Source organism: Equus caballus, chromosome 15, assembly GCF_041296265.1.
Source record: "Equus caballus isolate H_3958 breed thoroughbred chromosome 15, TB-T2T, whole genome shotgun sequence".
In the NCBI taxonomy this organism is placed as follows: domain Eukaryota; kingdom Metazoa; phylum Chordata; class Mammalia; order Perissodactyla; family Equidae; genus Equus; species Equus caballus.
In genome coordinates, this window is record NC_091698.1 from 99,178,845 (window position 1) to 99,194,148 (window position 15,304).

Here is a 15,304-nt window from a genome sequence, read left to right on the forward strand (position 1 = left end):
CTGCCCTGGCCCAGGCCACCATCCTCTCTCACCTGAGCTATTGCCCCTGCCCCTCAGTGGGATTCCCTACCTCCAGCCTCACCACCTACCATCTGCCCCTCATCTCACTGCCAGAATGATCTGGAAGTAGAGAGGGTACCAAACCCATAGTCAAACCCTGAATTGGAATCCAGACAGCTACACAACTGAACCTCGCTGCTTAGGTGCAGCCCATGACTCTGCATAAGGAGGCCCCAGCTGCTCCTCCTGCCTCATTTCCAACTAGTTCCCCAAGGCCTTTTCCCTCCTGCCGTCCTGCCCCATTGCCCCAGTACACACCCCTTTGCACATGGTGTGCGTTCTGCGTGGAACAGCCCACCCTTTCCCACCTTTACTCTGTAAGGCTGCAGTGCGACTCCTCAGGGAAGCCTTCCTGACCCCCAGACAGCAGGACGGCTCAGCAGGATGCCAAGGGCGGGCTTTGGAGTCAGACCTGAATCCAAATCCCAGCTCTGCCAGTGTGGCCAAGTCATGTGGCCGGCTGTGTGGCATTCCTGTGGAGTAGGAGCTGACAGCAGCTCTCCAGGCGTCTGGAGCGTGAGCATCCGTCACTTCAGGCTCCGTTTCTGCTCCCTGTGCTGCAGGAAGACCTGGGAACTTGGGCAGCAGGCAAGCTTCAGGCTCTTCAGACATAAGGCCGTATTCTGCCCACATCTAGTCCGTGTTCCAGACAGACACACAGAGAGGTCTTTGCTCATGCTGGGCCCTCCTCCCTTCTCCCCTTCCTCTACCCAAACACCGCTTCTGCATGAAGCCTTTCTTCACACACGCACACACACCAGGCTGCGGTTGGTCCCGAACCCCGGATTCTGGTCCCGCCTCTAGTCAGAGGGTTATTGACATGTTTGTAAACTAAAGACGGTTACACCTCATTCACTCAGAGACATGATGGAGGCCCTCATTGGCAACCAGGCCCCACAGACCTTCAGGCAGAGCTCGGACTGGCAGGCAGACTGGATGTGGACAGAGATAACTCCTCTATAAAGTGGAGCACGATGCTATTGGCCGAACTGCCACCACTTTTGTCGTGTGTCCTTCCAGAGAGAGTCTGTGCATATGCAAACATACTGTGACACGCAGGATAGTGTTCTGTGTACCTTCTGAACCTCTCTTGCTGACTTCACATGTCTTGGTGGCTATTACATGTCAGTACACAAAGTCAACCTCATGCATTGTAATGGTTAAAGAATATTCCATGATGTGGCTGTGTCGTAATTTCTCTCACCACTCCTGCTTAAGTCCCCAGGGGGTTTACGTTGTCTCCAGTTTGCAGGACGTCACGTCCGTGCGCGGTGTGTCCCCATACGAGGATAACTACAGATCACTTCCGAGAACTGGAATTGCTGGGTCAGTTGCTCTTGCGTTTCTTTTCTTTCTTTGTTGTTTTTTGGTATGTTTTATTAAAGTATAGATACAGGAAAGTGCAAAAACTTAAGTGTACAACTCACTGAATTTTCACAAGGCAGACACGTTTGTGTTTCCAGCACCCAAAACAAGAAACAGAATATTGGCAGAATCCCAGAAGTGCCCTCCCTGACCCCCACTGGGGATAGTCCTTGTCAGGACTTCTGACACCTCAGGCTACTTTCACAGGTATTGAAATGTGTACACAGAGAATCATTGTAGCTTCGCTTTTGGGTCTGGCATGTAATGGTGTGCACTTGGAGTTCATTTATTCTCATTGCCGTAGAATACACCACAATGTATTGGCCCATTCTTCTGCTGATGAACATCAGGATTATTTCCAATCTGGGTCTGTTAGGAATACAGCATCTTTGAAAATTCAGGGGCTGGCCTGGTGGCGTAGTGGTTAAGTTCATGCAATCCGCTTCAGTGGCCTGGAGTTTGCAGGTTTGGATCCCAGGCGTGGACCTACACACCGCTCATCAAGCCGTGCTGTGGCAGTATCCCACGTACAAAAAAATAGGATTGACACAGATGTTAGCTCAGCGACAGTCTTCCTCTAGCAAAAAGAGAAAGATTAGCAACAAATGTTAGCTCAGGGCCAATCTTCCTCACCAAAAAAAAAAAAAAAAAAAAAAATCTGATACATGAGTATGTGCATTTTTAACTTAGAAAGATTGTTAAATTGCCCTCCAAACATGCTTTTGTGCCTGTGTACCCACCAACAATGGACTGCAAAGCCAGTTCCCTATTTCATCATAAGTGCTGAGCCTTCTTGAATTGTCTGACCCTTGCCAAGCTAAGTGGAAAAAATGATAACTCATTATTTTGTTTTTCTTTGATGGAGTTTACTTGAGAGTTTTTCGTATATTTAAAAGCCATCTTGATTTCTTTGTGCACTTTGGAAGGAATTTTAAATGCCAGTACAGATATTTGAGCATGTTTATATGCCAAAGGGAAGGGGGTCAGGGGAGAAAAATGAACGATGCAAGGGCGGGGAGGGGCTGATGGTGGAATGAGGTTGGGGAAGTGTGTGTTGAGGGAGGATGGGGGCCGTGACACAGGGGAGCCGACATTGGCAGGAGGAAGGACTTGCTTCATCAGAGAATGGGGCAAGGAGGAGAAGACGGTGGAGTCCCAGGAAGATTCTGGGAGGGAGAGGAGAGATGGCCCAGGTGCTCCCCTGTGATCCGCCTTTTGGTGACATGGGAGGACAAGCCATCTGCTGGAGAGGGGGCCCTGGTGAGATGAGAAAGGTTTGGCACAGGCTCAGAGGGAAATGTGTTAAGAACTCGGCTGGGGAGGGTGACAGCGATTGCCCCCGCAGTGAGGAGCCGGTTAGAATGTCAGAGTGACTCTGGACAGGGACTTCTCGTCCTAGCTCCTGGTATCAAAGGGCTGGGTCCCTGGGGCAGGTCTCTGTCATCTTTGAGTCTCAGTTTTCTGACCTGCAAAATGGAACTGGATAAGCTCTGTGATTCTAATCAGTCCTGAACTAAGATCAAGTTAGTTTTCATGGTTTTGCTTTGAATGAGAAAAATAAAGACAAAGAATGCATTTTTTTTCACGTAGTTAAGTACAATTTAAGGGCTATCATTTATTGAGAGACTACATCTTAATTTTTTGTTATTATGATGTCCTTTTAGGAAGAGATAGTTACAGCGGATGGTACATAATGCCCTAACTTGTGAAAACAAAACGTTAGCAACCCTCTGGTAGCCCCAAATTTGTTCTGAAATTTTTTGGTCCATAAAATGCCCAAATCTGAGATCTCTGGACTAGATGTTTTCCGAGGTCCATTCCATCTCAGGTAACCGTGGTTCATACAAAGGCTGGTCTCCTTTCCCTGTTGAACCTGGAGGAGCTGATTTCAAGGCCTAGTCAGAAACAGACGGTTGGGGCTGACTCCACTCTGCGCCAGGCCTGGCAGCTGCCAAGGGCGAGGACCCACAGTGGGCAGACTCCTTCCTCCTCCTGACCCTCAGTGCCCTCTCCCCGGGTCGCAGACTGGCCAGCCCAGGCCTTGCCAGCTCTTGAGTATTTCAGCCTTTGGCTGGAGCCCAGCTGTGGAGCCAAGGGAACAAAGCGAGATTGGAGGCTGCCCTCCCCACCCCACTTGTCCGCCAGGCTGAGTAGGGAGGGCAGGGGGAGCTGCCTCGGGAGGGGAGAGCTGGCTGCCCATGAGGCCTGGTCCAGCGCATCCTTCCTGCCTTTCTCTTTCTCCCCGGGTTGAGCTCACTGGGCTGGAATCCATACAAGGACCAGAATATGCTATGAACTGACTAGCTGCTTGGCTGGTGGTCTGGTTGAATAAATGACCTAATAATGATGGATTAAGTGGATGGATTAATGGATCACCAACACACCTATCCCCTAGCTGTTCATGATTGATCCACCAACCTGGCAGTGCGCGTCCATCACTCCTAACACCCCAGGGTTCTTGCCTCCTTCCCCTGGGGGCACTGGCGATGGGGGAGCAGAGGGGCTTGGAGGGGTAGTCAAGGCACCTATCATCCAGAGCAGCTTGTTCATTTTGCAGATGGGGACACTGAGCCCACATGGAGCCACTTGGCTCAGGAGAGAAATAATGATGTCTTGTCTGATGTGTTTGAGTTACAAAGGAGGTTCAGCTCAACAGACATTTATTAAATACCAAACGTGGGCCAAGAGTTGAGCAGGATGCTACTTCATCCCTTTTTATCCTCCGATTTTCAGCCCCATTTTGCAGATGAAGAAACTGAGGCATAGTGTGGTGCAGTAGCCTGCCCATCATCACCGGCTAGAGGTGGTGGAGCAGGGTCCATCTCTCCAGCCCAAGCCAGTGCTTCTTTCTCCTATGCCTCCTCCTGGAGAACAGGTGCCAGCAGCACAGGCGAGTCCGTGGAAGTGGGCGTGGGGTGGTGGAGGGCTGCAGCAGCTCCCAGCGATGGCTAGCTCTCTGTCCCTCCCAGGGAGGGGGTGAGGAAGCAGTGCTGCTCAGTTTCTGCTGTTGCTGACCCCCCCTGTGCTGCGCGCACGCGCGCACGCGCACACACACACACACGCACACACACACACACAACTTCTGCTTGGCAGCTGCGACTGCCTCGTGGCTGCTGTGCTCTGCCTTCTCTCTGTGTGTCTCCAGGCTGGGGTATAACGTCTCTGTGTGTTATGTCTTCAAACCTTCCAAGAGGGAGAACCAGGTTATGTTTATAGGTCAGGCCCTCAGGCTTTGGGTAGAGGGGCCACACGGCCCTCAACCTGCAGCTTTTGCCGAAGGAAAGCCTCAGGATGGGGCTGTGGGTGTAGTGGGCTCCTGGAAGCTTCTCTGAGGGGACCGGTACTCGGCAGGGACCCTAAGCAGGAGGACCTGTGGTGTGGGGAAGGAGAGCCCTACTATGTGCTCAGTGCTGTGGAACCCTGGAGGAAGAAGACTGACCCCTGCCCTCAGCTCCTGCCACTTGGCAGGAGGACTGACCACAACAAGGGGATGGACTGTGCCCCAGGGCCACGCTGGAGGCACAGGTGCAGGGGAGCAGGGAACGCCGACTGCCCTTGTCTGGGGGACTGGTGGGAGGGCAGTCTGGGACCATTTCCCACGGGAGATGTCATTGCAGCTGGTGTTAAGGGACAAGTGGGAGGTAACCATCCAGGGAATGGAGGTAACATTTGAGTATTGATGACACACCGAATCCACCTTTGCGTGTCGTATGATGGGTGCCGAATAGATTGCAGTAAACCCTGACAAGGACCTATGAGGGCGTCCAGTCCAGCCTTCTCAAACTTGAGCAGCATCAGAATTCCCTGGAGGTTGTGTTAAAACAGATTGCTGGGCCCACCCCCGAGCTTCTGATTCAGCAGGTCTCAGAGGGGGTCTGAGAATTTGTGTTTCTAATAAGTTCCCAGATGTTGTTGGCACCACTGGTCCAGGGACCATGCTGTGAGAACTGCTGATCCAGCCCGACTTCTCGTTTGTGGGAATAGAGACTGAGACCCAGAGGACAGAAGCAACTTGTCCGAATCACCCTCTGAGTGTGCGCAGAGAAACAACTAGAACCTGCATCTCTAGGCTGGCTCCCAACTCAGTGCCCTCCACCACGTTGCAAGGCCCCCTGCACGCATGCCCCAGGGCCGCCCAGAGAACAGCCCGAGAAGAAAGCCTTTGCCGCTGGGCAACAGCACAAACTTCCTGCTGGCCTGGGAAGGCAACCTTCCAAGTGTCCCCATGGCCGCCCAGCCTGTCTGCCTGGCCAGCTGCCTGTAACTGGGTGTGCTGCCAGCGCGGCTTCCCCAGTGACCCACTGCAGTGCTGGCACCAGCCCAGATGAGCAGCAGGCCCAGCCAGGGTGGCAGTCAAGGCTTGGCAGCATGGCCTGTGGAGAAGCCCGTCACAGAGGTGACTTGTGGGGGCCTTGCAGGGGCCTGAGCGGAGGTCTGACACCTGCTCCTTCCTCCCACCCCCGGGGATACCAGGCTGAGCCTCTGTCAGGCTGCACTGCCCCTGCGGCCCCAAGCTGGTCAGCCCCCTGCCTCGGCACAGAAACAAATTTTAACTCCTTGAAGGAGGTGCCAGCCCCCAGCTCAGCTGAGCACAGGGGAATCAGGAGGAGTCGCCCAGCGTCCTCCCAGGCACTGGAGGACTCCTATATGGTGGCTTCCCCTCTGCCCAGAAGCCCCTTGTCTTCCCCATGAAGCCCCCACCGTGGGCTGCAGTAAATGCCCTCCTCCGTGTCCCCATGTGGCATCTCTTCAGTCACATTTGCTGTCATCACCACCTCCCACCTGTCTCCCCCGGAGCTGGGCACCAGCAGCTCTGACCACGGTGCGGGCTGGCCTCGACTGCCGTCTCACTCCACCGGGGAATTAGTGGACCGCTTAGCCAGGATAGGCCTGGGAAATGCCTCGTGTCCCGATTTGTCCAGAGCCCCTTCCAGACACCTTCCTGGCTCCATGTCACTCACAGCTCTGTGCCAGCTCCCCTTGGGTCACTCCGGGCTGGTCCGCCCCAACGTGGTCTCTCAGAGAGGCCATTGCTCAGTGCTCCCGATTTGGGAGGCGCCTTCTCGGCCTTTCCCTCTTCCTCCCTCCTCCCTACAGGTGTGACGCCTCTGCTGGCCCCCGGGGAGCCCGGAGACTTTGGGCAGGAAGACGGGAGGACTTGATCGAGTCACTGACCGTATGCTCAGCTCCCCAGGCAGTTATTGACAACAGCTGGGGTTTGCTGTCTGCGATGCAAAGCAAGCATGTTCCTGAGGAAGTCCATGCTCTGCCAGCCCCTGGGGAGAGATGGCAGTGACACTTCCTGCCCTCACGGAGTTCGCTCACTACCTGTGTGACCTTGGGCAGGTTACTCAGCCTCTCTGAGCCCCAGTTTCCTCATCTGTAAAATGGGGATGGTAATCATCTACTTAGAGGAACGGTCATGGAGATTAAATGAGATGATGCTCGTATAAGTACTTGGCAGAGGTCCCTGCCGCATAACAACCACTCAAAGAATGGTGACTAAGAACCTGTCCTGCCATAGGGAGGCTCACAGGGAAAGTAATGATGATGATACAGTTTGATAAGAACAACAGAGAGGAAAGCCCAGCGGGCCGCGGAAGCCTGGGAGGCACTGTCTCAGCCACTTGGCTGACATGAAGGGAGGAGGGCAATGAAGATCTTGAAGAGGAGATAACTAAAGTGCATTGTGAATCAGCAGGTGGGAGAGGAGACATCCTCCAACAGAAGAATCCAAATAATAGAGAGGGATAACCCCTCCAGGGAGTGGAGCTTGAGTCTTCTCCCCTGGAGTGTGGGCTGCAGTTTGTGACTCACTTCTAACAAATAAAGTGTGGAAAGGGAGAACGGTGACTTCACGGTGGAGGAAGCTGCAGACAGCATCACGCGAGGGGGTTGGCTCACTGTTGATAAGCTGTGTTGACGTGATAACCCCCAGGTGAGGCGAGAGGGAGCCTCCCCTCTTATTCCTTCCTCAACTCTTCTTCAGTAAATGCTGCTTCGTATTTCCTTGCCTGTGGCCATCAGCACATAGGTCAGTCCTCTCTGGTGTTGGGAAGCCGCCTTGACTGGCTCACGCAGGGGTTAGCCCCCCGGGGAGGGGAGGCCTCAGCGGGAAATACTAACCAGTCACGCCAGCCTCCCCCGGGGCGTTCCTCGCATTCCCACTTCCGGACTGCGTGCAGCACGTGGTCCACGTGTTTCCTCCTGGGCTCCTTTACAGGAGCTTCCTGAGGCCTCTGGCCCTGCTGGTACCTGGAGGCCCCATTGCTTGGGCTCTTCAGGAGGCCTGAGAAGCCAGGTGGCTGCCGGGTGACACGGTCACCTCACTCCTGTGGGAGGATGGCTTCCCAGGGGCAAGGAACCCTGACCTGGGCAGTGACCGTGGGCCCAGAGGGAAGCCTGACCTTCTCCCAGGTGGGAACCTGTGGCCTCTGGCTTATTTGGTCTCAGGCCTGAGCCCAGATCTCAGGCCGCCTGAGTTAAGAGCTGGGCACACGCGGGCAGGGATGATACTCCCTTATGCACATATTTACAAAGCACTTCCTCCTTCCTTACCTCCTTGCCTTCACCCAGGCAGGGCCCACTAACTCCATAGGTGAGCAGAGGAGGGAGAGGCCGGGTCCCAAAGGTGCTGGCACTCCATGTGTCCCAAATGTCCAGTTCCGTGATGCTCTCCACGGACACGTGGGCGATGGGAGAGCTTTGGAGCTGCGCACACCAGAGCTACCAACGTCTGAACAATATTAATGTAATATAACCAGAAAGTTAATCCTATTGGCCACAGCTTATCAGACACGGTGTGCCAGACCCTGTTGACATAGATGTTTCCCATGATCTCATCTAACTTGTACACAGACTTGAACACAGACTCTTACACCTGACCTTGCCCCCCCCCCCCCCCCCGCCCCCCGAGCAAGGCAGCCTGAGGGCTGGGCCCTCGTGGGCCGCTGTCCATGGACCACCAAGGGGGTTGGAATTCCCTGGTTAATGTTTTTGTGGCTGGCTCAATTGGAGATTTATTTTAATAATTTTATATAATACTTTAAATAAATTTTAATACTATTATTGCAAAAGCTGTTCATCTGCATTATAGAAAACAGAGAAACACAGAAAGGTACATAAAAAGAAAGTACAACATTCTCTTCTCCTGCTCCGCCTTCGCCTGTCCTCCTCCTGCTTCTTCCTCTCATCGTACGGAGAAAAAAATCAAAGTCTTCCCCTCTTCCGTTCTACCTCCCACGGCAGATAGTCAGGCCAGACGTTTTTCTATGTGTAAACACACACACACACGTGCACACACGCACTTCATTTGGTTTGGGTTTGGGTTTTTTGTCATAAGTGTTTTCAGTGCTTTACAGATCACACTGCAGTCTGCTCTTTTCGTCCTGGAAGACTTCTGACCAGGCCACGCCGACAGCCCTGGCCCATTGTAGACCCTCCAGGAACCCACTTAACATCTGAATCCTCAGTTTCTCCAACTCTAAAATGGGAGTAATAATACCTCCCACCTGAGCTGTTTTAAGAATTAGAGCTGATGGTCCACAAAACACGGCACTTACAAGCATCAAATTATCCCCCCAGAGCAGTGATGTTTGGCTTAGCCGGGCCCACCCTTCCCCTCAGGTCAGCTGCTGTAGGAAGTGGGGAGGCTTTTTATCTTCTGCTGTGGGGAGAAGGGGACACCTGGGAGCCTCACACTGTGGGGCTGCATCAGTTCCCCAAGGTAGGAACCCTAGAAACCCAGGCAGGGGCAGGGGCTGGAGTCCCCGGGGCAGCGGGAGGCACCCCAGACTCTGGTGTAGGCAAAGACAGTTTGCACCCCAGGTGGGTGGGCTGCCTCTGCGAGTGGCCCCAGGGTGCTCCTGGAGAACACGCTCTCCCATGGCCAGGCCTTGGAGCACTTTTGGACACACCCTCACTCTCACTGCTCAGACAGGCCAGAGCAGGGCTTGGAGACCCTTCAGGCTCCCAACCCTCCAGCTTCCTGGCTCCCGATCACAAAGCCCTGGGCCGGGAAGGAAGGGAGGTGACAAGGGTGTTGCAGGCCCAGTGCATTCCTCTGGGTGGAGTGAGGTGGGAAGGGGTGCTGGAAGCTCCTTGTCCCACAGGGCCCATTGAGGGCTTTGTCTGGTACCTGGGGAGCAGGAAGCTCCCCACCCTGGGGAAAATCCCTCCCCAGCCTGTGGGTGGGCCTGGCTACCACTTCCCCTGCAGCGGCACACGCCCAGGCTGATTGCCTCAGCCGCCAGTGGGAGGCCAGGGAGTGGTCGTGGCAAGGCAGGTTCCTCCCTACCCCAGCTTCAGTTTCCTCTTCTGGGGCATGAGAGGACCTTGTTAGTCTGGTTGCAACAGGCTGGCAGAAGCGCTGATGAAACAGCCCAACCAGCCTCTCTGGATTCCAGCAAATGTCAGCAGGACTCCAGATGCCCTGGTGGTCCAGACCAGAGAGTGGGGTTAGGGAGCACTTGTTCCCCAGATTGCCCTGTTCACGTGCAGATCCTCTTCCTCATTTAGAGAGCATGAAAGGGTTAAATGACCCCCACTCTATTCCAGAAGGTGGACATGATATTCACTAATTCATTTCAACAGGCCTTTGCTGACGGCCAGCCCTAAGCTGGTCCTGGGGATCCTGAGATCAACTTTTGCTGCCCTCCCAGAGTACACAGCCTGGGGGAGGACGGGGGACACACAGGTGCCCAGGCATTGGGGACAGAGGAACCATGTGCGGAGGAGGGAGCCCAAGGCAGACAGGCACTTCATCCTAGGGTAGAGCCTGCCTCCTGGTCACGTTGGAGCTGAGCTTCAAAGAGGAAGGGTAAAAGAAAGAGAAAAGCGGTGTGTGTGTGTGTGTGTGTGTGTGTTGGATGAGGGGATGGGGGGAGGCAGAGAAACAGAGGGAAATGAGTGGGTCATGAAGACCTGGAACATGAAGAGCTGCGGGGAATTGGTCTCTACACCCCACAAACAGACAGGTCGGAGGTGGAGTAAAGGCCCAGTTACAAGGCCAGATCATCGAGGGCCATGCAGGCCATGCTAAAGGGTTGCATTTTATTCTGAGAACCAAGAGCAGGCCTTGACGAGACTTAACTAGGGGAACAGGCAAACATGTTTGCATTTTAGGACCACGTTTCTGACCATGGTGTGGAGAGTGGATTGAGCAGCTGCAAAGCTGGAGGCTGGGAAACCAGTCTGCAGACAGTTGTAGTACTTCTCTGCTACTGCAGAGAAAAAATGAGGGTGTATTAATTTTCCATGCTGTGTGACAAATTACCACCAACTTAGAGGCTTAAAACAACCTACATTTATTATCTCACAGTTTCCATGAGATAATAAAAGAGTATATACACAACTTGGTTGGGTCTTCTGCTCCAGGTCTCATTGATCTGCAGTGGAGGTGGCACTTAGGCTGTGTTCTCATCTGGAGACTTGACTGGGGAAGAATCTGCTTCTGTGCTCTCGCTGGTTGTTAGAAGAATTCCTTTCCTTGTGCCGTAGGTCTTAGGGCCAGGCTTCTTACTGCCTGTCAGCTAGTGGCCACACTTAGGTCCTAGAGGCTGCCCACAGTTCTCAGCCCTGGCCCTCTCCACAGGCAACACAACTTGGCAGCTCCTTCCTTGAAGCCAGCAGGAAAGGCTGTCTCTCCAGTTAGCCAAGAAAGAGTCTTATATGAGGTGACGTGGTCATGGGGGTGACCTCGCTTTTGGCATATCCCATTGGCTAGAAGGAAGCCACAGGTTCCGTCCACACTCAAGGGGAGGGGCTCATACAGGGCTATACCAGGGTGGGAGATCATGGCGACTGTCTCAGAACTTTGTCCACCTGTTTGTTTGTGTACACACCTTTTAATATCTATGGAAACCTGAAAAGAGGATTTTATATAAAAATCCACACAGGTATCTGGCCCTCTTGGCTGGGCAGGGGCCTGGAGCTCTCCTCCTGATCCCCCACCTCTCCAAATGTCTTGGAGGGTTTAGAGGTTGCAATGAAGTCGCACAAAGCTCTTCCCTTCACTCATCTGCTCCTATCTAGGAATTTACCTAACTGCTGAAAGGCTTCTTCTGAAGCATTGGCCTGGGATCTGACCAGCCCCTTCGCCGCTCAAGCGGTCCACTGTTGGCCAATCATAATTCTTCCTTCCTCAGGACATAGTGATGGGTTGAAGGATAAGCAAGTGACATAAGCCAGACCAATAGGGCTTCTTCTGGGGCTTGTGCTGGGGCTGCTGGAAATGGTGGTCTCTGCTCTGGGGCTGCCGTGAGGACGTGCTGGGGCCATAGTTCCAACTCCTGGAGGGAGTCTGTCAGCATCAGGAGAGGCTAAGTCCAGACCAGAGGGAGAAGCAGAGCAGACCTAAGTAGAAGCGTAATGACTCATTTGAGCCCTGAATGTTAGCTGACTTCCTAATTGTGTGAGCAGGTACATTCCCATCTTTTTTTTTTTCCTGTAGCTAAGTTGGGATTTCTGACCAGAATCAAAGCTGTTGTGTTTCCCAGTGAGCACCCATCACTGCGGTCTGGGCTGGGGTCAGGCGGAGCTGGGCTTGAACTTCCCGGAAGACAGCAACAGGCAAGTGACAACCAGGGTGGATTAACCCCGGGCAGCCTCCAACACGTTATGGGAAAGGCTATCTTTCTCATTAGGAAAGTGAGTAGGGGCTTGGGACCACACTCTTCAGTGATCTTTTTTTAAAAAAAGACTTTAAGATATAATTTCTGTTCAGTGGGCTGCATCCCTTTATAAAGTGTACAATGCAATGGGCACTGATGGATGTGGATACCTGTGAAACTACCACTGCATTCAAGACACAGAGCATTTTCCTCACCCCCAGAGTTTCTTGTGCCCCTTTGCAGTGAATTCCACCCTCCATTCTGGGTTACTGGCAATCGTTCATCTGCCTTTCATCACTATAGAAGTTCGTGTAAATGGAACCACACTATATCTATTCTTTTGTGTCTGGTTCCTTTTGCTCAGCACAATGATTTGAAATTCGTCCATGTCGGTGACTGTATCAGTAATTTGGGTTTTTTTGTTTTTTGCTGAATAGTGTACCATTGTTCGGATGTACCACATTTTATGTATCCATTCACATTTGGGTTGTTTCCAGTTTTTGGTGTTTAGGACTAAAGTTGCTGTGAAGATCTTGTTCAAGTCTTTACATGGACGGATGCTTTCATTTCTCTTGGGTAAAACCTAGGAGTGGAATTGCTGGGCCATGTGATAAATGTACATTTACACTTAACTTTATAAGAATCTACAAATCTGTTTTTCCAAAGTAGTTCCACCTTTTTACACTCCCGACAGCAACGTATGAGACCTTTAGTTGCTCCACAACTTTGCCAACATGTGACGTTGCCAGTCTTAAATTTTAGCTATCCCAGTGGGATTGAAGTGACATATTATTGTGGCTTTAATTTGTGTCTCCCTGATGACTCATGATGCTGAGCATCTTTTCACATGCTTATTGGCTTCTTGTATATCTTCTTTTGTGAAGTGTCTGGTTGAAACTTTTGGCAGTTTGCTTTTGGTAGGCTGTTTGTCAGAATCATATTTCAATGTCAAAACCACATCATGTGTGTTCCCTTGCTGAGGAGGCTGACACACTTATTGTGGTGTGTGTGCACTCAAGCACGCTTGCACACACACACACACACACACACCCACCCAATTCTTTTCAACAACATGAGAGGGCTCCAAGGAGAATAAAGATGCTGGCCTCCATTTCAGCCTCATTTCAGCTGTCCCAGGAAAGGACACACAAAAGTCGGGTAAAATTTCCTCCGTTTTATGATTGGAGAACCTGAAACCAGACAGACCTGGGTCTTAATGTCAGTGGCACCAAGCTGATTTTCTAAACTTTGGGACACTGACCCCTGTGAGACACCTCTGCTGGGTGTCTTTCTGAGAAGACTCGCCACCATCAAGGTTCTTGAAATTCAAATCCACACCCTACAGCTACTCTCATTATCAACCTAAACGTCAGCGTGGAGAGAGAGACCCACATTCCGCCTCCTCACCCCAGTGCCCCTCTATCTGCCCCCAAACCAGCCAGGTAGCGTCTTTGCTGCTTTTCTCTTCTCCTGCCTCAGCGCCCGTGGAGGCCCTTTGCCCGTCAGCATTTGCTACAAGTCCCCCAGCCCCCCAGGCTCAAGTCCTGGAGAAGCCCACTGAGTGTCCCCCTCTGCCCTCCTGCACCTGGGCTCTCAGCTCCCTCTCTCCCGGGCCGCTGGCCACCCCCACGAGCTAGGACAGCATCATCCTAGTGCTTCTAATTCCCTCCCAGTTTCCCCCTTTCTTCCTTCGAATGCTTCCACCTCCCTGCTCCGTGTTCAGGATGCCGGCTCCGAGCTGATTGCCTCGGGAAAGCCCATAGGGCAGCACGCACTGTTAGCTAGGGAGCCTTTCCCAGCTCTGGTTCCAAAGCCTAAGCCCTCCCTTGAGGGGAGAGGGGGGATCAGGGCTCAAAGTGCTCATGGAGACAAGGCTTTCCCACAGCACTGGCTGCAGGGTAACCTTGGGGTTGCAGATCACACAGGCTACCGAGGGGACAGTCCCTTGGTGTCATGCTCCTTGGAGCCCTGATTCACCCCTAGAGCAAGTAAAGGGGCCCTGCCTCGGCTGAGGGGCTGGGACTAGGGGCTTGTGCTACTGAGGTCCACACTCATGACACGAGTGTTCTGAGCACCCCTAGCATATCAGGCAGGGTTCCACCAGAGAAACAGAACAGTAGGATGTGTGTGTATCTATACACAGCTATACATTGATACGTATTTGTCTATGTGTATGTGTATATATACACATAGATATACATAGATATGTATATGCGTATGGGTATATATATTATGGAAACCAATTCCTTGCAATAAATCTTTCTATGTGCATATTTATGAGATTTACATATATAATACAATATAATGTAATGTAATATAATATAAATGTATGTGTGTGTGTGTATATAGAGAGAGATTTATTGCGGGGAATTGACTCACACGGTTGTGGGGCTGGTTAGGCAAGTGGGAGATCCATAGGGCAGGCGGCAGACTGGCCCCTCTTGGGCAGGATGGATGCCGCAGCCCACAGGTGGAATTTCTTCTTCTTCAGGGAGACCTCAGCTCTTCTTCAGGCCTTTCCCTGCTTGGCTGAGACCCACCCACGTTGTCGAGGGCGATCTTTACTTAAAGTCACCTGACTGGAGACGAACACACGGACAAAATCCCTTCACAGCAACCCCTAGATTAGTGTTGATTAAATAACTGGGGACGAGAGCCTGGCCACGTTGACACGTAACACTGACTGTCACGCTAGGGGCCGAGAGCTGCTGAAGTCCTGGTGGGGAGAGGCGAGGACTAGTCTCAGTCCTGGTCACCATCATTTTCAGACCATGGGCCTCACCCATGCCATCGTCCTGGCTCCGCCCTCGCTGCGCTGGCCCCTCACCCTTTTGGCGGCTGTGTGTGGGGTGGAGGGTCTGGGGCTGCAGAGCAGGCTGCTCGGTCCGCAGGGTTTCACATAGGTGCGTGCCCCCGTTCCTCCACAGCTCAGGACTCAGGTGAAGGACTTCAGCCCAAGCCCAGGGGCTGAGCTAATGGACGCTGCTTGAACCCCTCTGTTTGGGCCAGCCCTTGCACAGTGGCCTTAGGGGCCATGCCTTGGTCTGCCTTGCACAGACAGACTGGCTGCCGCCTTCCCAGGCCTTCACCTGCCGGGATGCGAGAAGAGCAGCTCCAGTTCTCAAGCCCAGGGCCCTGCTTCTACACTTCAAAGGGAGAGAAGAGGAGACAGGGTGTGGTGCAGGACTCCGAAGTTCTTTCCACCCTACAGGCTGCCCTGAAGATAAGGCTGAGCCTGGAACTCTGTGTCCCTATGAAAAAGAATGCCT